The 27,299-nt window shown below is 48.6% G+C and overlaps 1 pseudogene; it reads right to left on the reverse strand.

The window, feature by feature from the left end:
- On the reverse strand, nucleotides 1-26,440 carry LOC101948625 (p53-induced death domain-containing protein 1-like; annotated as a pseudogene).
- Nucleotides 26,441-27,299: the final 859 nt, after the last annotated feature.

Consider the following 27,299-nt stretch of genomic DNA (forward strand, 5'->3'; position numbering starts at 1 on the left):
TGTAGCAGAAAATGTTTAATAACATGAGGTAAACGACATCAGCATTAAATTGGAAAAACACCACAAACAGGATTCATAACACAAACCGTGAGCAAAAAACCCACCCCAGCAAATTGGGCTGTGTCCTTTCCCTTTGGGTCTTGAATCCAGCAAACCAAAAATCATCCAGAGTCCCCAAAGTCCAACAGCCCCAAAGTCTCTTGGTTCCAGCAACCACCCAAAGTCCCAAAAGTCCAACAAACCCCCAAGTCTCTGTCCCTGGTCAATGCAGCCCCAGAGTAAAAGGGGGGCACGCAGGGTGTTAAAGGGCACCTTACGTGATCCGAGGCCGGCCGGCCGTCTCTCCGTGAGGTTCCGCCGCAGCCTTCACCACGAGCCAGTCCACTTCCTGCCGCCCCACGAACTGCTCCGCTCTACAAGCTGCTCCACTCCGCTCACCGACCTGTGAGCCGCTCCAGCTGTCCCTGCAAACAGCTCCGCTTGCCGTTCCTTGGGCCGCTCCAACCGGCCCCACCAGGCTCCGCGCCGCTCACTGCTCCTCCAGTCATCCCCACAAATTGCTCGGCCAGCTGCTTAGCAATATAGCTTCAGGCTCCCCCACTAGTTAACACAGCACTCAGTGATCTCAGCTCTTAATAACTTTAGCTCTTTTGTGATTTCAGCTCTTAGCAATTTCAGCTCATAGTAGAGGAGCCCCAGTGCTGGTGCACTATTGGCCCCAAGTGAATTCAGCTCAGCAGCCTGTAACTAGACTCCTAATAGAATCAAAGTTAGCTCTGACATTCAACAGTGGAGAGAGGAGATGGTGCAATTGGTGTGTCAAGCCCTCGGGTACAAATACCTGTCCCCATCCTCTCTCAATTCACTGGGTTTTGTAACCCATGCCCCTTGTCAAGCAAGTGCTACTTAGGTAATGGTGAAGGACTCACTCAGTCCTTCTGTCATACAACAGTTCCACTGGCCTTGATTCACAGAATCAGGGTAACAAAACTTTATTCTTCCTGCCCCAATAACAGAGAAACTGGGGACCCCCACTAGCCAAAGTAACCATTTTCAGTTGCTGTTGTTTCATGCCAGGCGAGTGGATGTGCCTATGCAAACAAGATCAGTCCCTGGAGTTCTTTTCCACACTCGCCATAATTCACCACCAGATGTCAGGGTAGAGCTCATCCTGACTCTGCTTACATCGAAATAGAGGATACAGAAAGATATGGAAAACAAAACTGCAAATTTCTTTACACCACATTTCCAGTGTGTCTCACCCCTGACCTGCAGACACCATCTTTATGATAAGAGAACACTTCAGGCGCCTTACTCCATTCAGTGCTTGGGGTTTCTCTTCTCTCTTTTTTGATATAGACACTTATCCACTAGGAATTCGCCTGAGCCACAAATTCATCTGACACATTTCATTCAAATTCATATCATTCAAATCACACGTCATCAGGTAATAACTCCCAGTTACTATTGATTTTAACTCTATTCGTACTGACAGACTAGAAATCCAGGGCTTTCTATCTTCTTATCAGGCTTCTGTCCCATTGTTTTATTTAAACTAACACACTGTTCTAACAACTACCGCGGTGATAATAGATAAATAATAAGGATAACAACCTGAATACTTATAAAGAGTAATAACAATGAACATTTTAAGTCCTAACCAGGGTGAGTAGAGGAGAGGGAAATCCTACTGAAGTACAACAGAGGATGCTTGCCAGAGTGCTGACAATGGCAGAAAAAATTAATACCCAGCATACGTATTATGCACTGGGTTGTGATTGCTCCATTTCAAAATTTGACATTTTAAACAAACACTCACACACGCACACAGAAGGCAAAAGTGAGTTTTAATTCCAAAACCATTTCATATTTTATATATGGTGGGAATTTCTTCCAATTATGGCTCAATCCCCCAAGGTGCTGACCACCTTCAACTCTGACAGATTTGAATGGGAGTTGAAGGGTAATTGGCACCTCACAAGTGTGAATTTTCAGACTGCTATTCTTAGCTCATGTTCTCTTTTCAAAGCTTCTGGATGAAAAGTTAGAGTTTCCGCCTTTCCAGGCAAAAATCAGGAAGTTATGATTTCATTTACAAACAGAAACAAGTCTCTAACACCTTGTCTGTATGGTGCCACTACAGGTGTGTGATTTGTAGAGCACACTAAACTGTTGCTTTCTGACTACCCTGTGTAAACTCTGCTGACATGAACTAAAAGGTACCTAGTTCACATTGATGTAGTCCTGTTTCAGACAGGACTATGTTACAGGGCCGGCTCCAGGCACCAGCCTGGCAAGCAGGTGCTTGGGGCGGCCGCTCCGGAGAGGGGCGGCACGTCCAGGTATTCGGCGGCAATTCGGTGGATGGTCCCTCACTCCTGCTGGGAGCAAAGGACCTCCCGCCGAATTGCCACTGCAGATCGCGATCGCGGGTTTTTTTTTTTTTTTTTTTTGGCTGCTTGGGGCAGCCAAAACCCTGGAGCCGGCCCTGCTATGTTAACTCAGAGTAGATAACTTTTAGATCATGAAAGCCAGAAGGGTCGTCACAGAGCAGTTAGAGTGGAACACTTCAAAAAGCTCTACAAATCACACACCGATAGTCCAGATTGTGGCAGTGTGTAGACAACACCTGAAACATTTTCCAATTATAACAGCTCATATATGAACACCAAATTCAAGATCTTGACACTGTAATAATTACATTCTTGCTAAAAGGTATGTTCTTAACACTGGGTTCACCTTCATTCTTCCAAAAATGATATTGAAATCACAGGCCTCTATATATCTAAGATTATTGTACACTGGATGCAGAGCTAGCCAAGCATTATACAATAACATGTACATAACAGCTAGATACTCCGATTTAAAGGGTCTTTACAGAATTTACAATGTATTGGTTACTTCCCTAAGTCGAATGAATATCCCATTTTATGAATAAATGAGAAACCCTAAGAGAAGATATGACTGTATATTTACTTTTTTCTTCTTTTTTTTTTTAAAGGCTTCCTCACCTGTTGTTCATTGAGATCCACTTCACCTGGAATTGGGAAAATTTGTCCCAGCAGAGTTGTCATAGGGTTAGGCACATCTGATAAGAAAAAGTTTATATGAAGTTAATTGGATTGCTCATAGGTCATAAAGTTAAGCACATGCATAAGTGTTTTCAGGATCAAAGCCTAAACTTGTGGGAACAGGTGTGCCATTTAGCATCTTTAAGCCTTTCTTTTCTTAAAAAAAAAGACATTTCCTGAGTTTATCTTTCATCTCCACTTCTTTGTCATAGATTAGCTTGGAACCAAACCCATGCTACCCCCACAATAAATATTGTTAATGGAGGGCCCAGAAGATATCTCTGCAGAAACATCTCTTTTAAATTTGCAAAAGGGTTGCATTTTGGAATTAAATACTAAACAATTGCATACAGCCACCAAAGGCTATCACCAGTTTATCAACAAGTTGACCATCGGAGGCCTTTACTCTTTGACATTAAATGTATCAGAGTATGTTTAAAAATACTCCAAATACAAATTTTATAGCCTAAATACCTTTACAAATAAGTAACTGACAGAAACTTTCATTGTATTTATTTTGGATTCTTATTTTTCTCTCGACTTTCTTCCCCAGACCTGAAGAAGAACTCTGTGTAGCTCAAATGCTTGTACCTTTCACCCACAGAAGTTGGTCCAATAAAGGATATTACCATGCCTACTTTGTCTCTCATATATCCTGGGACCAATGTGATTACAACAATGCTGCAATCAGAGTTTGAAAAGTCCTTTGGCATCATTAGCAACTGTAGTGTCTGGGTGTTAGAGCAGATTGATCTTAACCTGTCAGTAACCCTTCAAAACCAAGAAGTTATTCACTCTCCTTTTCCCAGAACGTTTAGTCGTGGGGAGATATTTTCCACACATAACTCCTGTGCTGCAATGCCACTTAGCTGAGGCCAGGATTGTTGTGTCTCTGCTGAAAGCCTCATCCTGGGGTAGCAGCATGCAAATACCCAAAGATTACAAGCTCTTACTTCTCAAAGACCGGTTGAGTTAGGCTGATACTGTGCAGCCTATCTCATCCTGCACATGGATTTGTAATATCCTACCAGTGAACCCTCTGGGACCAACTTCCTTGTTAGGAAAACAGACTCCTGGCGCCACTGAAGTCAAACGGGAGTCTTGCTATTTTAGCTTCACTGAAGCCAGGATTTCACCCCTGACACCCAAGGCTTGATGTTTCCCTTCCGGTGTTTATCAATGTGTTTTATTTCAATACTGGAGCCCAATACACAAGAATTATACATAAGTGGAACCAGCCCAGGGGATTATAATGGGACAGCACAGCTTTCACCATTAAGTCGTCAGGCTGAACTAGACTGGTGATCGTTGCACCAGACAGCTGTGTGAAATATGCTGGTGTCCCTGGCACAAAAACCACCATTGCAACAAGAACCTTCAATCAATCAAACAGCCGAGGGCTAAAGGGACAGAGACATTTGGGGAATATGTCAGGCACAATTGCTCCCATCACCCACTCTCCAACAGCTCTGGATTGAGGCCCCTTGGCAGGGCAGTGCGTGCAGTACCTTGTGCTTGGGGACACACTGCAGCAAAACTTGCTCAGGGTCCTTCTTCCTTTGCAGCGCTATGAAGTTCACCTGGTACAGGCGCAGCCTCTCGTACACCTTCCTAGCGATGCCGCCGATGTAGGTCTTGGTGGTATACCACAGCCAGTACCTGGGGAAGGGAGCAAATGAGGGAGGGAATCGTCTGCCAGCAGAGAAGCCAAGGGCACGGATGGAAAGCTGAGGGGGTGGATCTTAAAGTGACACTTCCTTTTTATCAAAGGGGAAAGACAAAAATTAGGAAAATCTGGATTTCGAGGGAGCTTAGTCACAGGCACCATCCTGTCCCCTTGACACAGGTTATCCTCCAAAAAGCAGATTCCCAGCCCAAGAGTGAGTGAGAGAACTTACAAATGAGGGGCAAAGGTTCCATCAGCAGCCTATGGACGACGGAAGGATTCCGGCAGCTGGGAGGAGTGGTGACCAGGAACCTCACTATTGAATGGATATTGGTTCTGAGTGGGAATGTACTAGCTTGAGCATGGCCCCTTCAAAGAAACCTGGCCTACAAGGGCAACCACGAATCTGCTCACTGCAATCTGGTGGGATGTGAAGTGAGGAGAAATAGAACCCTGCCGGGACACAAAACCAGCTTTTTTTTCCAGTGCGGCTGTACTGTGTGCCGAGGAATTGGGAGCATTAACTGGAGGTATAAAGCTACGGCATTCCATCCTTCTTAAGGGGAAAGAGCAACCCTGGCAAGTCGCTGGAAGGGAAACTGGGAACAGCGGCAGCACAGCCCCTGGTCTGGGGAAAGGTGCAGCTATACACCTTCTAGCCTCTTCTTCAAACACTGTCCGTGAGTGGGTCAGAGCTCACCAGGAGAAGTGGGTGACTTCAAACCCTGCGTAGAGGTGGGTAAACTCCAGCACCACCTGATTGGTGATATCATCCCAGGTTTGGGCTTGCAGGTTACCGTGAAGAAGATGCAGCCTGGAGCGATCTAGGGTGAGACCTAAAAATCAAGAGACACAAGCCTGTTTAGTTTTAGATGAACATGGATTTTTTTGCCTCGCTTGTTGCTTTACAAATCCAAGTGCAAAGTAGCTGGAGCCTTAAGTACGTTTTTTTTTTTGGGGGGGGGGGGGGGGGGGGGATTGTTTTTTTTAAGCCACAATTGCTTACATTTGGGAAATGCCAAAATCCAGCTCATCCAGGGCACTTCTTTGAAAAATATCCTGAATATCTGATTTGCTATTCCAGTGGGACTCCTAGCCTTAACGTGTCAGCCACTTGATTACCTCCTAAGCAGATGGATTGTATGACCTAAGAGGTATTTTTCTACCTCTGACTCCTTTATGTTTGTACAGCACCTGGCACAAAGAGGCCCCAATCCTGATGGGGGCCCCCCATGTGTCCCAGGGGCCTCTTGATGCCAAATGGCAGGGGGCACAGGAGATGCCTAGGATTTTAAAAGGGCTTCCCTGGGCCCGATGTCTACATAATAGAGTGCCAAAGGGTGGCACATAAAGTCTCTACCAACAACCAGTAACACAGTGGTCATCCTAATCACTGTGAGATGTATGTACAAATACTATTTAAGGAGTTGTGTATCCATACTGAAAAATACATTCCTAAGATATGCAAGTTACGACAGGTCACCAGAAGGTGATAAACGTGCTCCTACCAGGCAGGAGGGAAGAGACATGTATCTGTCTAGCCATGTGTGTATTGTCCGTGTCCTTGTGGAGAACTAATTACAGACTGAACCTAATGTTAAGAGATTGTGAAGTTGACAAAAAAAAAAAATCTCACAGGGGGAAAAAAATCAATCAGCATGGGGAGCATCCTGTTTATAAATGGAATCGTGGAGGTATCACTGGGAATACAGAGGAGCACCCGGGATCTTTCACTGAGAGGGCAAACTGAAGGGCGCAGCCAAGCCTGGCTGAAATACACTGGAAGGATTTGGGGTGAGCCTAGCTCTAGAAGACATAAAAGTAACTGGTTAAATAACTCTAGGTTCTAGAATGCAAGTTATGATTTTACTATATAGGCAACCTTTTGTTTCTAATATGCTGAGACTTGCTATCATGTAACTCTTCTCTGTGTTAAATACACTTGTACTTGTTTTCACTGTAATCATCGGTACGTGCTGTGTGGTAAGTGGAGCTGTGAGATGAGGTGGAACTGGCAAGCTGGAGGATGGGGGGTACTGTTCCTTTGGGAGCAGTGGATCTGTGAATTCTGTGAGTCTCCAGTGGAACAGGGGTTGGACACTGCAGGGGGATGCTTGGAGGACTCAGGGGCTGGCGTGTGCCTATTGTTACAGATTTGCCCATTACTTTGGGATTTGCTCATTTATTTGGGTTACTCTTTTGGGGAGGGGAAGAGGGGGGTTCTGTAATTCGATCAACATACTGCTTGTGTCACTTGTGTTCTCATACGGAGCTCTACTTCTCCCTTCTGCAAGTCCCCTGCCAATGGAGCTATCCTGCAGGACCTAGGTTCCCTAGGGCTGGGTTTCTCCAGCTCCAGAACCGGATGAACACACCCACACCCACATACATTAACAGAGCAAGCCTGAGCAGACCGGGTCAATCAGCAGTGTCAAGCTGACCCCTTATATGTCTCTGGACTCACTGGGCTGGATGAAGCAGCATTTTCAAGCTGCCTCTCCTTATATGCCCCTGGGCTCCATGGACTGGGTCAAGCAGCACTTTCAAGCTGTTACCCTTATGTGTCCCAGATTCAGCACGTCCCTATCCCCACTCTCTCATCACAATTGTACTGGCAGTAACCTACTTGATGAGCAAACCCCACAGTATTTTGGGTGCTGCAGGGATCTTTAGCTTAGGTAAAAGAAGCATTGCTGTAGAGTGAATGGGGGAAGCTAAAAACACAAAAGAGTAAAGTTCAGCAAGAGAGAGCGAGAGAAGCAACCAACTTAACCATAAAAGTTATTTATTAAATAATAGTGATAACTACACAAGGAGGGTTAAACCAACATAACATAAATTATTAAAGGTTAATACCTAAGGTAGAAAGGAAAACAGAGAGAGAGAGAGAGAGAGGGAGATCTCACGCACTCCATAAGGCTTGAACTGGTCGGGGATCCCAGATGGTGGTGGTAGCAGCTCAGGGTCCTGAATGCTGGAGACAGGCAGAGCCCCTAGCACGATCAGTCAGGAGAAGATGGAGTCCCAGTGGAACTGATGCAGAGTTTGGATCTAAGCATCAGAACACTTACTGGAGAGTGAGTAGGAATTTTTGCAGAGAAAATACAGTGGTTCAAGGGAGAACACTAGATTTGTTTCTAGGTAAACTGATGACTCAAGGGTTTTCTTTAGGCTAGAAAATAGGAGCTGGTCACTCTTGGCTATGGGTGGTGTTTTCTTCCAGGGAGCTCACAATGCAGCGAGGCTGCTTCAGTATTTTAGATATCAATCAAGGATTCCTTACTAGAATTGGTCTGATAACTGCTGAGCTGAGTGTGGGCAGGCATAGGTTCATTAACATCTGGAGCAGAGATTCCCATGATGCAGTGCATCCCTGCTTTTCTGGTCCCAGAGTTCAGTGTGGTTCTCTGTTCTCCATTCTGTATGCAAATTGAGATGTCTCCCTGTCCCATCTTTCATGCAGATGAGGCTAGGGGAGTTGTCTCTGTTCTTCATTCTGTATGCAAATGGAGATGTCTTAATCTTGTCACCCTTGTCAGGAGGGGTCTAGATGTGTCTCCCAATGCCCTTCACTGCTCTCTGCAAGTTTTTTCCTCTGATGGATTTTGGTTTAAGCAGAGGCTGGGGGGAGGGGGTGTCTTTCATGAGTCAGGCTGGATACTGCACCCTGGTTCCCCAAGAATACAGGGCTGACTGGTATCACTATCACTAACCTGCAGAGGGACAGCAGAGCCCACATGGGCTGAGAGGGAAGTGCTTGTGTTGCCCATGGCTGGCAGAGTTGGGGAGCTGACCCATAGCAAATACAGACAAGGTTTCCTCACACTAAGGGCAGGGGGAAGCGAGGTGCCTCACAACCCTGAGTACCCCTGGGAAGCGTCACAGCCCGTTGTGCGCTATGCTAATAGAAACAGCAAGAAAGCCAAGGGAGATCAAAGGAAAACCGGAATTAATAAGCTTAGACAAGCGAAACGACTCCATTTGCCAGCATCCCCTCCTACGCACCACCCCCATCTCATCCAGAAAAATGTCTCTGTGAGCAGGAAATCAAAGATAAATTAAATTGTCAAGGCAATTGTCTGTGTGTGCCATTTCAGTTGGCTGCATTAGGCCTCACTTCCTGTCCTAAGCTACATGAAGTGAAGTTTGAGCCTGGATGAATAGTGACCACGTTATATCCCCATGCAGACAGCAACAGGCATTCTGGGAAAACCTGCAGATTGGCTTCTAGCTAGGTTGTTAATGCTCTGGGGCAAGAACTGTCTCTCCTATTACTCATCTGGACAGCGCCTAGAACAATCTCAATTGGGGTCCTTGTGTGATACTGTAATAATAATAATTCTAGACTGGGGGAATGGTGGCTGCATAGCTTTACAGCTCCCCCCCTCACCTCCTAAAGTCCACAACCATTGGCAATTGAATCACTTCCCCTCCCCCCATCTAATATTCATCAGAGATTATTCTACAACTCTTTGCTTTTAATTTAATACCATTATGGATGCTGCTCCATCTCCAGATTTTCTATAAAATCCCCAAGAGCAGAAGCTGTCAGACAACCCTCTGGCAGTCAAGATGGCTGAGCAAGGAGATGCTGCCCCTCCAAGACTAGCAACACCAAGGGATTCAAGAGATCAAATCAGCGACTCAGGAGACAAAAGATAAATAAATAAATAAAAATATTTCTATATGCCGATGACATTCTCCTGGCTATTAAAAATTCCAGATCCATTCCAAACATCCTACAAATGATCAATTTTAGCAAATTCTATGGCTCCAGTACAAATTGGGATAAGTCTGAAGCAGTGAAGATCCCAGGAGATCTAGTTGTAAGTGGCTTCTCCTATAGGGACATGTAGATGTTAACAGACAAACCTCAGATATCTTGGCATCCTATTCCCAAAGGAAATTAAAAACAGTCAAGGATAACTTCACCCCATTAACCATGTAAATAATAAGCAATTTAAATAGACGACAGGCACTACCTCTCCCCCTTGGGGGGAAAATAAACAATTAAAATGGATGCCCTTCTCAGGAGCCTTTTTATTTTGAATTCCCTCCTTATCCATAGTCCTCCCTTTTATTTTACCAAAATCGACATGGTCAGGTCCTTTCTGTGGGGTGCTGGTAACAAACTAAAGTAGCCTTGCAAAGAGTACAGCTCCCTGTCAAAACACGTGGTTTGAGATTTCCCACCTTTGAACTTTACCATCAGGCAAACATTCTTAGCCACGCAGCACAGTGGCTCCTTCCCTCATGCTGTCGAGCCCCAGACTGGCTCCAGCTGGAAGCAGAATTGGTTGCTCCTTTTCCTCTTTCCCTTTCCCATGGTGCTGCACACACATTACTACCGATTCGCTAAAGAACAATTACCAACTATTGTGGAGGCAAAAACACCCGGCGTAGCAAGTCTAATGAATTTAAAAACAACCCCCTTCTACATACCAGGGTCTCTATCTAACCTGAAACTCTAGCAGGCAACCCCATCATTTGGAAAGTCTGGATTAGGAAAGGGATTTTGACTATCAATATTAAAAGAAAGGTTCAATCTAGAGTCTAAGAAGGAGTGGCAATATATCCAACTTAAACACACCATCTCCCATCTGTTTGGCCTTTGATACCTGCGATGCCTCTGACCCACCTGAACTGCTTTCGTATCTCCAAATATTACTCCAATTGCCAAGACCTATGGCACAACACTATATGCACACTTGGCCAGCAAATTTGCATTCAATATAGATTGGAGGAGGAACTAGGCCAATTACTGTCTGCTCATCAATGGAAACGAATTTTAGCCAGTGCTTCAAACTCTTCCCTGGACTTTCATTTAAGATTAATCCAGCAGAAAATCATACAGAGGATGCTTTGGATCACTCTCCCACTGTTCAAAACAGGTGCCACTAAGTCAGACAAATGCTGGTGCTGTGATTCAACAGGTGCTAATTTAACCCGTGTGCTCTGGGAATATGTATGTTTTGGGCAGAACTTAATTGCAGAGTTAATTTTTTCCAATGAAATAAAATTGAGTTACCAGCTAAACATGTACTTTTAAACCTAATGGATGTTAACTAGAAGCACCTGAAAAACTGTGGCTAAGCAGAGCACTAATAATTGCTCAAAGGCTAGTACTACAAAAATGCAAATCCAAAAAAATGACCAATTATTGAAGACTGGAGCATAGACATTGTAAGCCTGGCTACGATGATGGGCTGAGATTTTCAAAACAGATTAAAGCACTGCTTAAAATCAATGGGAACTGGGAATCCAAAACAGCCATAATATTTTTGATGAATACATTGTGAAATGTACCAGAGATCACCCTTATTGGTCTAGATCCTGTATTAAAAAAGACCACTTCCCAAGCATCACCAGGATGTACCCAGTCCAGTTTTGCTTCACCTTTATTAGGTGAATATTGCAGCTAAAGAGCAGCTTGTCAGTCCCTGATGTTGGTTCACAATATAATCAATCCATATTCTGCGCACTGCTGGAACCTACATCTTTACATTTCCTGAATTGCTAGTGTTGGAAAGCCTGATTCTACTTGCAACTCCAATGGAGTCACTCATGATTAACACCGAGATCGGAATCAGACACCAAATTTACAACCTTACCATTGCTTTCATTTACTCTTGTGCATTTAAACAGCATGTAATATTTGTGAAGCATTTGAGGAGCCAGAAGGCATTAAATCAAAAGAGAGCATTTTCTGTAGATGGCAAAGTATAAGTGTTTTCCCACCTCCCCAACCTCTTTTGATCCGTTACTCTGGAATAAGGGAGGAATATCTTGTTTCCATGGGATGGCATTGGTGTCAGTATTCCTTTATGATGAAAGAGGACCTATCCCACCAACACTCTTCAGAAAGCTGTGGGAAATATTAGCAGCCTATTACAGTTCTTCTACTACTGATGTACTAAGATTTGTGGTTAGGAATATCAGGGTCCAATGCACAAACCCTGAAAGGTGCCGTTTGTTCACAGTTTAGTTTATTACATCAATTCCCTGGGGGAAATTGAAAAATAACCTACCAAGTAGTATGATTTTAGCACAGCTTTCCATTGCCATTTCTGGGCATATACTAACTTGTGACCCCTGGAGGTAGCGGGAGCTGAATTTTAACTGGCCTGAGGAAATCCACAGTGGAATTCTGGGAGAGGCAGAGCAGGGGACCGGCTCTGGACTCTGGATCATCTGTGATCTCTGCCAGCTCCTCTGCCGACACTGGCAACACCTGGCGGTTGAACAATAATCAAATCAGCTTAACGTCTGATGCCTGAATACCTGAGTTCATTGGGGCAGAAAGAGGGCAATGGCCCTGTGACGTTATCTGATTAAAATATGACCACATCAATCATTGTTGTAACCACTGTTATATATTTGCAACAAATCTTGTACAAAGGTCATCAAGTGAGGCGTCTATGAAAAGGTTATGATTTGCTAGTTCTGATTATGCTATCTGTATGCATGTGTCACTTTTGTATTTGAAGTTATGAGTATTGGCTCTATACCTGGATTTCAAATGTTTGCTCCTGGGGTTAAGCCCACAAGATATTTAGCCAGCACATCTTGGAGGGACTATTCAAATTAAGTGGCTCATCAAGAAACACTTAACTGACAATGGGCCATGGGAGACGCCCATCTACATCCTGCAGACATTCCATCTGAAGTATAGGTAATGGCTTCCTGCAATGACTAGGTGAAATGCATGGACATGTGACTTGTCCATGTGACTCCAACCACCATCTTGTTACTGTATTTTTCAAGAGTAAGAACAAGGAGATTCCCGCCACATGGCAGAAGAGATAAAAGGCCCTGGAAACTCCTCCATTTTGCCTCTTTCCTGCCCAAACCTCTGGACTATGCTAATGGGAGCATTCTAACCAATGGACGGAGGACTTTCCAATGATTTGGAAGCAGCCAGAGACTTGACTTACCAACTTGCAGCAGTTTAGTCCATCACTGCTGCAAGCCTGAACCAAGGAGGTTCATTTATTTTATGTATTTGATTCCTCTAACCAATTTTAGCTCTCACCTTTCTTTCTTTTTATGAATAAACCTTTAGATACTAAAGGACTGGAACCAGCATGATTTTTGGGTAAGATCCAAGTTATATATTGACCTGGGTGTGTGGCTGGTCCTTTGGGATCAGAAGAACCTTTTACTTGCAGAGATTGGTTTTAAAGAACCACTCATCTCTAAGTCTAGTGTTTTCGGTGGTAATACAAGGACTGGAATGCCTGAGGAAACTGCTTTTATGACTTCTTGTTAGCCAGGGTGGTGAAACAGAAGTTTATTTTTGTTGCCAGTTTGGTATATCCTATGAGAGATTAGCCACCAGTCTTGGAGTGTATCTGCCGTATTTCTCAGCATTGTGTCCTGAATTTGGCATTCTCAGTTGTGACCCAAGAAGGCACAGTTACAAGCCCCAACGGCTCAAATGCCAGGCCTGACTCAGTGGCACTGGCTGGCTGCCAAGTGGGAGTGTGAATCCTAATCACTGAACCATATTCTGCTCAGTTATACTAGTGTAAACTTGGCAAACAGGGCCCTGATCCAGATTGAGTCTTCTTGGTGCTACTGTCACACATTGAATTAAACAGCTACCATGACCACCCCCCTAACTTTAATGGGGCTGCTTCAGAGTTAGAACAGCACGAATAAGAGTAAAGTTTAACCCTCTGAATCTCACTCGCTGAGCTGGTCTGTCATGCTTTTCGTTCTTGGAGACTGAGCAAGAGGCTAAAGCTGCACGTCCCTTGACAGTGCTGCCTGCTGGCTTATCAAGAGCCTTGGTAGCAGGGCTCTGAGCAGAACCCCGTTCAGCCTTCCCCACAGAAGGACAGAGGGGCCAGGACTGTATCAAGGACGGTTGTATGGGAGAGGGGAAAGAGACAGGTTTGTTTATGTTTTTTTAAACAGGGTACAGGATTGGTCTTGCCAACTCCCCTGTCCCACAAGCCCCAGACTGTGACCCGCCCAGATATATTTATAGCCTGGAAAGGTCAAAGCCTTGGGGAATGTGGCAGGAGGTGGGGGACACAAAGGGAAGAACATTGCAAATTATTGCCATAATGCATGAGTGCAGAACTCCTCAGCACCCAGCACACCAGCTGAGGTCAGTGGCAGCTGCAGGCATTCAGCACTCTGAGAAGTGAGGTACTCAGGGCCCAACCTAACACCTATTGACTCCACTGGGTATTAAATCAGGCCCTACCTCTGCAAGATGTGCTACGTTTCTCAAATGCAGTCACCACAGGCTTTTCTTGCCGTCACAGCCGCCTGGGCGATAACGAGCGGGGAGGGGATGGGAGACTCTGCAAGGAGGGGACGGGCCCTTCCCCCCTCTGGAATCACAAACACCGGAGGAGCAGACAGTCAGCATGAGTTCCCCATCTTCCTGTGGGCGGTGGGGCTCAGGCTTCTGGCTTCAGCCCTGTGGTGGCAGGCAGCAGGCTCCGGCCGCTGGTCTTTGGGCTCACCAATCCCCTCATCACCCTTGGCCCCCACTGCCTCCCTACCCACCTCCCCATCCAAGGCTTAATTTGTCCCCCAGCTTGCCAGGGCTGAGTAAGTCTGCTGTGAAAAGTGATATTTGTATGTTTGTTAATATCACTTTTCACTGCTCCCAGCTAGCTAACAAGTCTGCTGCTGTGAAAATTGATATTAACAATCATACAAATATCACTTTTCACAGAAGCAGACCTACTAGCTAGCAATTCTTAAACAAACAAAAAACAGCAACCAAAAAAGCAAAAGAAACAACAGCAACAAAAAGACAAGAACATGCAAAGCACCTTCTTTGTGTTTCTATTCTGTTTAGGTCCAGTAAAGAATAGAGACTACTGTACGTTGTTATTATTATTGAGTCTGCAAAAAAACCACCTTATTATTACAATGATTTGGACTTGTATGTGCGCATATTTATTTGTTTTTCCTAAAGTTAACTAAGTTTTTCGGAAAAATTGTCAAGCGGCCACCAGCAAGAGTAGGTGGCTGCATTCTGAGGCCACCAAAAATTTGTTGGGAGAAACCTAACAAGTTACAATGCTTCACATATGGCCTATGTGAGTGCTAACCCCTGCCAGACAGCTAATGACCCAGCCCATTTCACAGTGGGGGAAACTGAGGCAGGGAGGCTCTGTGATGTGCCTAAAGCCAAGTCAGACCCAGTTCCCAGGCTGATACTTGGCCCATCCTTCGCTCTCATTTAGTGCATGTATCCTATTGCCTACTCTCATCTCCAGCACAGGCCAGCAGTAATACCAGAGCTTGTGTTTTAGTTTTAACATGTACACACACCTGCAATGTGACGCTCCGAGTCTCCTCTGTGACTCCAGGAGGGAAGGTCACTTTGATGCTTGGATCCACTGTGGAAAAGAGCAACGTTCCCTCTGATGGGACACTGCATTTATTCTCCACAAGCCGAGAGACGACCAGGAATCAGGAGAAGTGGGAATACTACAGCAAGCCATGTGCTTCTGTTACAAAAAGGTGGGGAACAAAGAAAACACAGCTGAGTGACACGTTACAGTATCTTTCAGACACATTGATTGACACCAGTTGAAGTCAATGGAGTCACTGAAAAAAAAATCAATGGCTCACAATGTTTCATCGCTATATATGCAGATGTATTGCACACATTTAAATGCAAAGCAGCACCACCAATAAAGCCTATTTTCTTAAACACCTGAGAAGATATTTTCACCATCAGAGCTGGCATTTGAGGTGACTTTTCATACCCCACTCCTGGTATAAGTCACACTGCACAGACTGCAGAAGCAGCCTAGACATTTTGGACACGAGAACCTGCAGCACATGTGCTCCTGGTATTGATTGATGGTAAGGTGGTAGGGAGAGCACAGATTGAATTTAGCACAGTACCCCACAGCACTTCATAAAACATGGAGTAAGAGGAGGTCGCAGCCCAGCAGATCTTTCAGTCCAATGCTAAATTGAGATGGAAAATTGCATTCCAGAGCTTGTAGTCTCTAGGACAACGTTTCTCAAATGCAGCCACCAGGGGCTTTTCATGCGGCCACGACAGCCTCCTGGGTGGTGATGGGAGGGGGCAAAGCATCAGTCCCTCCCCCTTCCTCCTTGTTGCTCCTGGGCACAACGCTGCAGGAGCAAGGTGAGTTCTTGACCCATCTTGGGTGGAGGGGATTTGAGCAGCAGGCTCCAGTGGTGGAACTTCAGGAACCTGGCCATGAGGCCCTGGGCTCTGACCGCGGCGCCGGGTACTGACCCCACCCTGGCTCTGGCCATGTAGCCCTGGCCTCCAGGTGCAGGGCTTCAGCCTCCAGCCCCCAGTTCCAGCTGCGCGGCGGCAGGCGCTGGCTCCCGGCTCCAGCCACGCAGTGGCTGGCGCTGGCCACAGGTGCCAACTCCCAGCCCCAGATGCAGGGCAACAGGGCTCCAAGCATGGGGATTTGGGCGCCAATCCCTGGCTCTCTCCACAAGGCAGCAGGTGCTGACCCCTGGCTCCAGCTGCGGAGCTTCAGTTGGCCTCTAGCCCCCAGTTTCAGCCGTGCGGTGGCGGGCGCTGGTCCCGGGCTCCAGCGATGCGACCCTGGCCCCTGGTGCTGATCCCCTGTCCCAGCTGCATGGATCAGGCCCCAACCCACAGCTCCAGCCACGTGGCTCCAGCTCCTGGTGCTGATCCCCTGCTCCAACTGCAAGGCAGCAAACGCCGACCCATAGCTCTGTTCCCGGGCTCCAGCCACACGGTGGCAGGAGCTGACCTTGGGTGCCAACCCCTGGCTCTGGCCACGTAGCAGCGAGCGCTGGCTCCAGCCACGCAGCATTGGGTGCTGACTCCTGGCTCCAGCCACGCTCTCCTGGGCTCCGGCACCCAGTTCCGGGCTCTGGCCGTGCGGTGCAGACACTAGCCCTGGGCGCTGACCCACAGCTCCGGCTGCGTGGCAGCAGGCTGTGATCCTTGGCTCCAGCCATGCAGTTCCTGTCCCCAACTCCGGGTTCTGGCCACGGGCACTGAGCCCCGGCCCTGGCCGCAGGGCAGCAGGCACCGGGCCCTGGCTCTGGCCATGCAACAGTGGGGTTCATCACCTACCCCCATCGCCTCTGGCCCCCACTACCTCCCATGGCCCTGTATCCATTTCCCCCACACCCCGGACCCTTCTGCTTTCCTGACCTTGCATCCATCCCTGCCCCATTGCCCTGGACCCCCGCTGCCTCCCCCTTCGGCCTCTCCATCCGGGGCTTTATGGGTCCTGGGGCTTGCTGTGAAAAGTGATACTTGTATGTTTGTTAATATCACTGATCACTTTTCATAGCCTTCCAGGCAGCTACTAAGTGTGCTGTGATATTAACAAATATACAAATATCACTTTTCACAGCAAGCCCAAGGATCCACTAAACCCTGGATGGGGCAGGAGGGCCGAAAGGGGAGGCAGCATTATTTTTGTTATTGAGTCTGTCAAAAAACCCTACAAATACGCATTACAATGATTTGGATGTGAATTTGTGCATATTTAATTGTTTTTCCTAACATTAATTAAGTATAAGTGTCAGTGTGACCACCAGTGAGAGTTGGTGGCCGCACTCTGAGGCCATCAAAAAATTTGTTGTGAGAACCCCTGCTCTAGTAGCCATGCCTCTGTATTAGAGATGAGGGCTGCAGGTGCAATCCCTTTATACCAACTGGACACATCTCAGGTTCATGAGAAGCTTCCAAGCGAGTCCTGGGGACTGGACAAAGTCAAGTCCTGCCCCCTGCTGCAGGGCAAGTCAGATCTCCTGCCTATGACCAGGAGTTAATCCAACCTGCTCACCTTCGTCTTTCCTCTCCGCTCCACCTTGGTTTGCAGGTCGCTCCAGTTCTGCCCGTTGAAGGTCCGAACTACCACTTCTCGCTCATGCAGTGTCTGAGGGGAGTTGTAAGGCATCCAGATCTGCACTTCCTGGAGGGGACAACAGGGCATTTCCATGAGACACCAACAGAACGGCACCCCTACTCTGGAGACATTCTCTTACCTGGGCAAGCAGGGGAGGCCAATGTGACGGGGTGTGGCAAGCCTCCGTGCTCCCCACTCCCCGCTGCTCTGCTACCCACCACCCCTGGAAACAGCTTTCTGAGAGGAAAAGAGCAGTGAGCACTAGATCTCTAGGCTTACCTAGGGAAGCATCGCAGGAGCAGGCGTTGTGGGAACCATGGAGAGCTTCTTCTCAAGCAACACCCAAACAAGGCCAAAAGAAAAGGAGCTGCCTGCTGCTAGCAAGGTAGTTCCTGGCTGGAGACGGTGGTGTGAGGAGAGATGCTCTCTAGGCTACAGACCAAGGAACCACACTGGGCCAGGGCCCATTGCTGGCCACAAATCGGCGGGTGGAGCTCAGGAAGAACCCTGCTGATTTAATTCTGGGGAGGGAATTAAGCCCCAGAAGGGTAAGAAACCATTTGATTTATGGTTGGCCCTGAAGGGCAAGGGGCTGCTTCTATCCAAGTTGGCTGTACCCTAGAAGGGATCTGAGCTGCGTGACCCGGCCAAGCCACAGAAGACCCACAGAGGTAGGCTGACAGCCTGCCAGGCGCGTTGGGAGCTGATGAGAGCAGCAACACCACGCCCAGACACTGGGGGACGGTCACAGGAGTAAGTGCAATCCATCACAGGCAGACTTTAGGCAGAGAGTGGGTGGTGGTTATGAAAACTGATCACTCCTGCAGCCCACCAGCCCCAGAGTCTGCCAGAACCGCTGCCCCCAGTTCCCTGACGATGCTCCGGACAATGCTCAGGTGGGGATGTTGTGCAATGGCCTCCAAGAAAGCTGAGGATTTTCCATGCACAGGCCAGTGAGCTCCTGTTGGCCATGATTGGCTTTACTGGGCTACTCATGTAAGCGTCCATCAATCGGGCACAAATCCTTTTTCTGGAATTCGGAGATCACCCCCAGGGGCCGGCTCTCCCCCTAGGAGGAGTTCATGAGCTGGGAGGGAGGAGGTTCTCATTGAAAGAACAGCCTGCATCATAGCAGAAGGGATGGGGAAGGTGCGGGGACAGCGTGCTGCTGGAGGGAAGACACTGCCCTTTTGGGGATTTGCCCTGGTGCTGAGAATCCCTTTCAAATTTGATCCTTGGGGCTATTTACAATCAGCGATTTGTGGTTCAGGGATCCCAGCAGTCAACATACTGAGGCCTGGCAGCCCCACAACATGATCCTTTCAGGCCACAAACAAGGATTTTCTGGCCCGTCATATTTGCACATATGGACCCATGATGGGCTATAATACACAGAGTTCTGCCCAGCCCCGTCCTGCCCCTCACGTGTTCTTACCTGCTGGAATACAACCCCATGAGGCCGCAGCTCCAGGACTTCACTCAGCAGGATGTCATGGTGCCTCAGTTTCACCCACTGCGGGTCAGGCGAGAGCGTTTGGAAATGGATCGTTACTGAGGAGGTGGCAGCACCCGGGGGGAAGTAAAACTGGATGCCGCAGGCCAGGATGACTTTGCAGCCATCGGGGGTCACAGTAAAGCTTATGAAAAAGAAGAGATGCATGAATGACATCTTGCAATGACTCGCATTGGTGTATACAGTGTTGCTGGAGCCGTGTGGGTCCCAGGATACTAGAGAGACAAAGTGCGTGAGGTCATGTCTTTTATTGGATCAACTTAATCTGTAACGCACTAACCCCCCTTTCTATCCTATGACTATAGGGGTGTTAATGGGCCACTCCAACGTGACTGGTCCCTTAGAATATGCATTAACTACTTTTGCTAAAAAGCTATCTGTTCCATCTTGCATGTAGCTGTGACACTCCCCAGATCTGAGGAAGAGATCTGTGTAGCGTGAAAGCTTGTTGCTCTCACCAACAGACGCTGGTCCAATAAAAGATATTTCCTCACCCACCTTGTCTTCCAGTGACATCACACGCCATTAAACTTTTGCTTTCCTGTGTCTCGTGACCTGCATGTAATGGAGTAAAACTCTGACTTGTCTATTTGGACTGGAAACAATTTGGGGCAGAGACTATCCCTAATAATGTGTATGTACAGCACCTAGCAAAATGAGACCCTAATCTTGACTAAGGCATCTAAGTGCTACTGCACTACAAAATAATAAATAGTAACAAAAATAACAGAGACACTGCGTGAAATACCTGTCCTCATTGGGTACAAGGAACACTCTTCCTAGCTCTCCTGAGCTGGATTCATCTGCAGTGAATCAGAAGAAGAGAAGTGAACAGGGGTGGGTAGCAGGCAGGCTGGAGGCAGACAGTCCATTGATTTGAGGGGTGCAGGTGATAAAGGAGCATTCCTCTTGCAACACTGTGCTCATCAGGGGCTGGATCCAAATTCCAGCGAAGTCAATGCGAGATTTTCCATATCCCCCCCATGGGCTTTGTATTGGGTTCCACGGGAGGATGGACAGAGGTCAGTGAACTTTTGATGCATCTCTTTTCCTGCACTTAGCAGCTATTGGCCGGGCTGTACTGGCATCGCTGACTCTTCCCTACCTCTGCCTGTTTACAGTGGCGGATTAATGATTTTGCCGCCCCTAAGCCCTGAAATAATTGCCGCCCCGCCCGCCCCTGGCCCCGCCCCTGGCCCTGCCCCGACTCCACCCATTTCCCGCCCCCATTCCAACCCCTTCCCCACAGTCCCACCCCAATTCCGCCCCCTCCCTGCCCCTATTGGATCCCTTCCCCAAATCCCCGCCCCGGCCCCACCTCTTTCCCCAGCGTGCCTCGTTCCCCCCCTCCCTCCCTGCCCCGTGAAACAGCTGTTTCCCGGCACAAGTGCTGGGAGGGAGGGGAGAGAAACAGGATGCGGCAGCACGCTCACGGAGGAGGTGAGCTGGAGCAGGGGAGCTTTTCAGTGGGTGCTCAAATTTGCCGCCCCTGCAAATTTGTCGGCCTAGGCGATAATACGCCGCTGCCTGTTTATGATCTAAATAGCAGATGCTTTTCGGGATCTTTTTGCTTGCAGCTTGAGGACTTTCCCAAGAGGCTGACTTCCTTTTGCCCATTGACTTTCCCACAACCCCACTTCTGCATCACCAGCAAGACCTTTCCAATGATCAGGCTGAGCAAAAGCATCTCCAGAGATTATTTTTTTTTACACCTTAGAACTGACTCAAAAAATTAGAATCCCTCCCACAGAACTAGCACAGCCTGTAATTGAAGACACTGGCAACCTAGTGTCGGAACTTCTGGATAGCCTCCTCTCCCTTATACACCCTCTAGTACAATGAAACCCACATCTAACTTAGATTGTAAACTCTTTGAGCGAGGAGCTCACTTGTGTGTGTCTGTGCAGTGCAAAATACACCTGCAATGATGCCATATGAATAATGATCCATTTTCTCCCCCTCATCTCCAACAATCACATTCACACACCATCTTGTGACACTTGCTAGAGCCTGGGAGCAGCTGTCTGAGATGCAGTCAAGCCAGGGACGCAATTACCAGATTGCAGGGGGATCTCAGGTTCTCCTAGCGGATTGCCCCGCAGGTGCATGAAGGGAGAGTGCTGGATCTCGGGGGGGGATGGAGCGGAGCCAGTTGTTCTGCAAGTCAAGCCTGGACAAGTTGGGAAGGCTGGCAAGGGATGCGGGGACAGTCACCAGGAGATTGCTGTGAAGATGCAGCTGCTGCAGAGACCGCAAATTGGCTGCAATTTAGAACAAGAAGAAAAATTGCTCCCTCCCCAACTCGGTAAATACATGAGTAGTGATTCTAACAACCCCCAACATCATACACATCCATCCCCAATTCCCCTCAGCAAGCACCCAGAGCACCACCCCAGCCTGCCTGCACCAGACCCCCAAACACACACACAAATCAATCATGAGAGAAGCACAAAGCTCATGGGTTCAGAGAATTAGCAGGTTGGGACAGCAGTAAGTTCTTTGGAACAGGGACTGTCCTTTTGTTCTGTTTGTACAGAGCCTAGCTCAATGGGACTCTGGTCCATGCCTGGGGCTTCTAGATGCTACGGCAATATAACAACCACGGCAGAAACCTGGGCATAGTAATGCAAAAATCAAAGCTGTGGAAATAGGCCCATTCAGAATACAGGTTTGAGATCTCAGAGTCCAGCACTGAACGGCTTTCTGGATTGGTCTGGACTCAACACAGATGTCATTTAAAACCGAACAACCCATCAATATAATTAGCCCTCAGTGTGTTCCTCACATCAGCAACTGCAGAGAAGCTGGGATCCTGTCAGGAGCCAGTGCCCTAGCTGCCAAAGGGCTGGATCCTCAGCTGGTGTATGTCACTTTGAAGGCAATGGCGTTATCCTGATTTATAACAACTCAGGATCTGGACCAGAGTCTTCTGAATCTTCAAAGTGCCCAGTTTGCTCACTGACTAAATTGACAGGGCTCCATATAGACAATATCCTGCTCCTAGCAAGTCGTGTAAGAGATACCACAGCCCAGCTTGGGGGTGATGAAGCAAGCCGGGCAGTGACAGACACCGAATCCCATTTAAAGCCTAGGTTTTACATGCCTTCCTGTTCAAAGACTCCCTAAAACCCACCCATTCCATGTCAGGAGCTAGGAATGTTCATTCTCTCTTTCTTCCGGGTGCACCTCTTACCAAGTGAATCAGGGACGCCCATCAATTGATTCCCTGAGAGATCCAGCTCCATACAGTTATACAGACTCCCAATCTCGTCGGGAAGTGATTGCAGGGCGTTTTCAGACAGGTCCAGTCTCTGCAGCGCTGCCAGCTCCCCGATGCTCCGTGGTAGATCCCAGAGCTGGTTTTTCATGGCAGAGAAGAAAGTCAGCTTACTGAGCTGGCCAAAGTCTTCGGGCAGCTCCACCAAGCTGTTGTGGCACACCAAGAGCACACGGAGGCTGGCAAGGTCAGTGACGCAGCTGGGCAACCTGGAGAAGCTATTAAAGCTGAGATCCAGATGAGTGAGACATAGCAGACTCCCAAAATCTTGTGGCAAGGTTGTCAGGGAACCCTGCTGACAAGCACCGAATTCATCCTGGGCATGCCCACCTGGGGGCACGGAAAAACAGAGAAAAAGGAGTCCATGTTACATGGATTCTGCTAAACTAGCATCAGATAGGCATATACAGCTAGGGTTACCATATTTCAACAAGCAAAAAAGAGGACAGGAGGAGCCCCGCCCTAGCCCCGCCCCTGCCCCTCCCACTTCCCGCCCCCCCAGAACACCCAACCCTCCCCCCGTTCCTTGTCCCCTGACTGCCCCCTCCTGGGACCCCTGCCCCTAACTGCCCCCCAGGACTCCACTCCCTATCTAAGCCTCCTTGCCTCTTGTCCCCTGACTGCCCCAACCCTTATCCACACCCCCACCCCCAGACAGACCCCTGGGACTCCCACGCCCCATCCAACCACTTCCCACCCCCTGACAGCCCCCCCCAGAACTTCCAACCCATCTAAACCCCTCTGCTCCCTGTCCCCTGACTGCTCCGATCCCTCTCCCCACTCCTGCCCCCTGACAGCTCCCCCCCAGAACTCCCAGCCCCCTACCCCCCCGCTCCTTGTCCCCTGACTGCTCCGATCCCTCTCCCCACTCCTGCCCCCTGACAGCTCCCCCCCAGAACTCCCAGCCCCCTACCCCCCCCGCTCCTTGTCCCCTGACTGCTCCGATCCCTCTCCCCACTCCTGCCCCCTGACAGCTCCCCCCCAGAACTCCCAGCCCCCTACCCCCCCGCTCCTTGTCCCCTGACTGCTCCGATCCCTCTCCCCACTCCTGCCCCCTGACAGCTCCCCCCCAGAACTCCCAGCCCCCCACCCCCCCCACTCCTTGTCCCCTAACTGCCCCCTCCTAAGACCCCCCCCAACTGCCCCCCAGGACCCTAACCCCTACCTGTACCCTGACTGCCCAAAACTTTCTCCACTCCCCCCCCATAAGCCCCCCCCCGTTTCTTGACTGCCCCCTCCAGAACCTCCCTGGCCCCCTTACCCTGCTGCTCAGAACAGGGTGTTGGGCTCTGTGCCAGCCGGACACATGGCTGAGCTCCCCAGCACAACAAAACCCGGTCCCTGGGCCTGCACAGGGCTGCGGGACCGGGCTGCAGGAGGAGGAGCTGCTGCCGGCTCAGAATGCAGGGAGGAGGAAGCTGCTCCGGAGTCCAGCCCAGGACTTTCCTGCAGCCCTCCCAGCCACTCGCTCTGCTCTGCCAGGGGAGGGGGGAAATCCCGGACATTGTGAGTGCTTTACAAATTCCCCCCGGACGCTATTTTTAGAACAAAAAGGAGGACATGTCCGGGTAAATCCGGACGAATGGTAACCCTATATACAGCTCCCTCTGAAATCGACAGCATGGCAAACTGGAAGTTTGGACAATGTTAACAGGGGGCTGGAGGGATTGGTGCATGCACGCAGATTACAAGAGCAAAATGTATACATGGCCTAAGGGCTAGTGCACTAAAGTGTGGCTCAGGAGACCTGCGTTCTATTCCCAGCACTGTCACTGGGTGGGTGAGTCACCTGTATAACTTCACCTCTCTGTGTCTCAGTCTTTCCATCTGTAAAATGGGCTGTATCAGTTGTGGAGGGCTCTGTATTGGGGGGGGGAATTCTGTGGAGCAGGACATCTGCACTGTATGTATGAGGGGTCTGTTTTAGCAGTCATTCTTTTTTTTGGTCCAATCTGACCCCTGGATGTTGGACACCTAAAATTTTGGTGTTTTAACAGCCGAGGAGGAGAGGAGAGATTTATCTGGTACACAGTGGGAGAAGGGAGAACTAGAGTTATAGGATGCACTTATGAAAGAGGCAATTTTAGCTGAAGATCGGGAAATTTCTCTGAGAGGGAAGCATATTTGGCTGTGGCACAGTTTCCCCAAGGGAAATGATAGAAGCTTCACTGCTTGGGACATTTAAAACTAGCCTGGACAGCAGCACATCGGTGATAACCCGTACTGGCAGGGAGGGGGACTGCATGGTCTAATAGCTTTCCCCATCTCTAACTTCAACAATTCTAGGTTTGATGGGAGGTGTGCTCCAAATAACAAATCCAGCATATTCAAAAGATTTCTGTCTTGCTTGAGACTACCAGGGCAAGTGACTCGTGGGAGAGGGAAAAAAAAATGTGGCAGCCACATGATTTAAATTCACACTTCCAGAAATGTACCAATATCCTCCCTCCCTCCTACTCACCACCCTCCTGCACTGCAATTTTAAATGCTTACATTAGAGGATATCACTGGATTTTTTTGTTGTACAATAGAAGAAAGATTAATATTTGAGAAACCCTGGATTAGCAAATAATAGGGCTTAAATAAGGAATTCTTAGTGAACCAAGTTTTTCTACTTTTTTTCAGGATACTCAGAGTATCTGAGCACTTCACAGCATAAATCTGTGGAGGTAGGGAAGTATTAATATGCCCATTCTACAGATGGGAAAACTGAGGCCCAGATCCACAAAGGTATTTAGACTTCTAACTTCCCTTGATTTCAAATACCTTTGTGGATCTGGGCCAGAGATACTTGCCTAACGTCGCATTCTGGTGGAGCAGGGGAAATGAACCAGGTCTCTTGATTCTCAGGTTAGTGTCCTAACCACTGGACCATCCTTCCTCTCTGACATGCACATACAGTTTCCCCCATAAGACTGGGTGGTTCAACATTTTTCCAAGATTACTAAAGACACACCATTCATATTCACAGCCTCCTAGCATACAAAAACTGGGAAGCCAAAGAAGCAATACAATGGTCAACAGGTATTTATTGAATGTCATCATGCCATGGGCTACAAGTCATAGGTCTATCCACTCCAATACTTTTTGTGCTCCTGATAAGTTAGTTTCTTTGCTGTTCATTCTCAAACCACGTTCCCAGCCTGTGCTGCAGGGCACAGGACAAGGGTCTGTTCAGAAAGCTACAGCAGAAGGAAACACAGTGAAAGGAATCATTACGTCTCATAAGGGGACAGGGGGTGGGAAATAATCACCAAAAATAATTTCAATCAGACTCTCCACAACTAAAGATCCAACCAGTCTCCATTCAAGTGACAGTCAAATAAAAGGCTGCACCTGTCAGACTGAATCAAGTGAGGAAATTGGTCCCCAGCAGCTGTGGAAACAAAGGATGAGAATAACAGCCCCTGTGCTGGATCTTGCTGAATCTGCATGCTGCTCCCCGTAAGGCTAACGGACCCAAAGCCGCTGCAAGGGGCGCTAGTGCACAATGGAAACCATAAAGCGCATCCATCCTGTAGCAGATGGAAAGAGCCAAGCCCAGACGAATGTGCAGGGATGCTTTTCCATGTCTTACCTTTGAGCACCAGGGACTTCAGGCACTTCAGGACAGGAAGGCTGCTCAGCGTGGAGTCTATGAGGGCCTCATTGCAGTTCAGCCGCAGGAATTCCACCTGGTCCACCTCTTCCCTTCATTTCTCAAACAGCTCGAGGAACTGGCAACAGCCGTTACGGTACACATCCAGGTTCAGCCTGTTGTCTGCAAGCAGGGGCGGCTCTAGGCACCAGCAAAGCAAGCACGTGCTTGGGGCAGCCCATTTGCAGGGGCGGCAGAGATCCAGCATGGGAGCTGAGAACCAACAGGGGGCGCTGGGAGCTGTAGTTCCTTGGTTAGCTCCCTGCCTCTGGAGCCAGCCCTGGAGCAGGGAAAGAACTCCATTTCCCAGCATTCCCTTGGCCACTACCAACAGGAAAGAGGGAGAGGGAGTGAGGTAGCTGAGACCTCATGCTGCAGCCTGCTATGAATGGAGAGCTGTACTCTGAAGGGTAGGGATACCATATTTTAACATTCAAAAAATAGGACAGTCCACAGAGAGGGTAGCCCCACCCTGCCACCATCCGCCCCCTCTGACTGCCCCCCCCAGAAACCCCAACCCATCCAACCCCCCCTGCACCCTGTCCCCTGATCACCCCCTCCCAAGACCCCTGCCCCTAACTGCCCCCCAGGACCCCACCCCCTATCTAAGCCTCCCTTCTCCTTGTCCCCAACTGCCCCCTCCTGAGACGGCCCCAACTTCCCCCCAGGACTCCACCCCCTACCTGTCCCCTGACAAATCCCCTGACTCCCATGCCTATCTAACCGCTGCCTGTCCCCTGACTGCCCCCCCAACCTCTGACCCATCTAACCCCCCCCCCCTTCTCCCTGCCCGACTGCCCCCCCGAACCTCCGCCCCATCCAACCCCCTTACCGTGCCACTCAGACCAGCATGTCTCGCTCCGTGCAGCGCCAGACACACTGCTGCATACATGCTGCCGTGCTCCCCCGTGGAGCCACAGCCCCCCCAGCACCTGCCTTCCAGATTTGAACACCTCAAAATTCAGGAGTGCTCAAGCTCAGTTTGGGCAGCTGTTACTTCATTTCTCCCAAATCAAATATACTGATCCACTGTAACTTGCTGTAGAAAAAGTAGGATAAAATTGAGCAAGAAATGCTTCCCAGTGGTTATTAGGACTGGAATTGCTATTTTCAACAGCCATTGCCTTTTTGTTTGTTTGTTTGTTTGTTTGTTTAAAAGGAAGACAGTGATATTGCATTGGCAAATTCCCCATAGCAAGAAAGAGTGGAAGAAAAGAATAATAAAGGCACCTCAACTTTTCCTCATTTATGTAGGACAGTCTTATAATATGCATCCAGATA

Source organism: Chrysemys picta, chromosome 4 (genome assembly GCF_011386835.1).
Source record: "Chrysemys picta bellii isolate R12L10 chromosome 4, ASM1138683v2, whole genome shotgun sequence".
Classification (NCBI taxonomy): domain Eukaryota; kingdom Metazoa; phylum Chordata; order Testudines; family Emydidae; genus Chrysemys; species Chrysemys picta.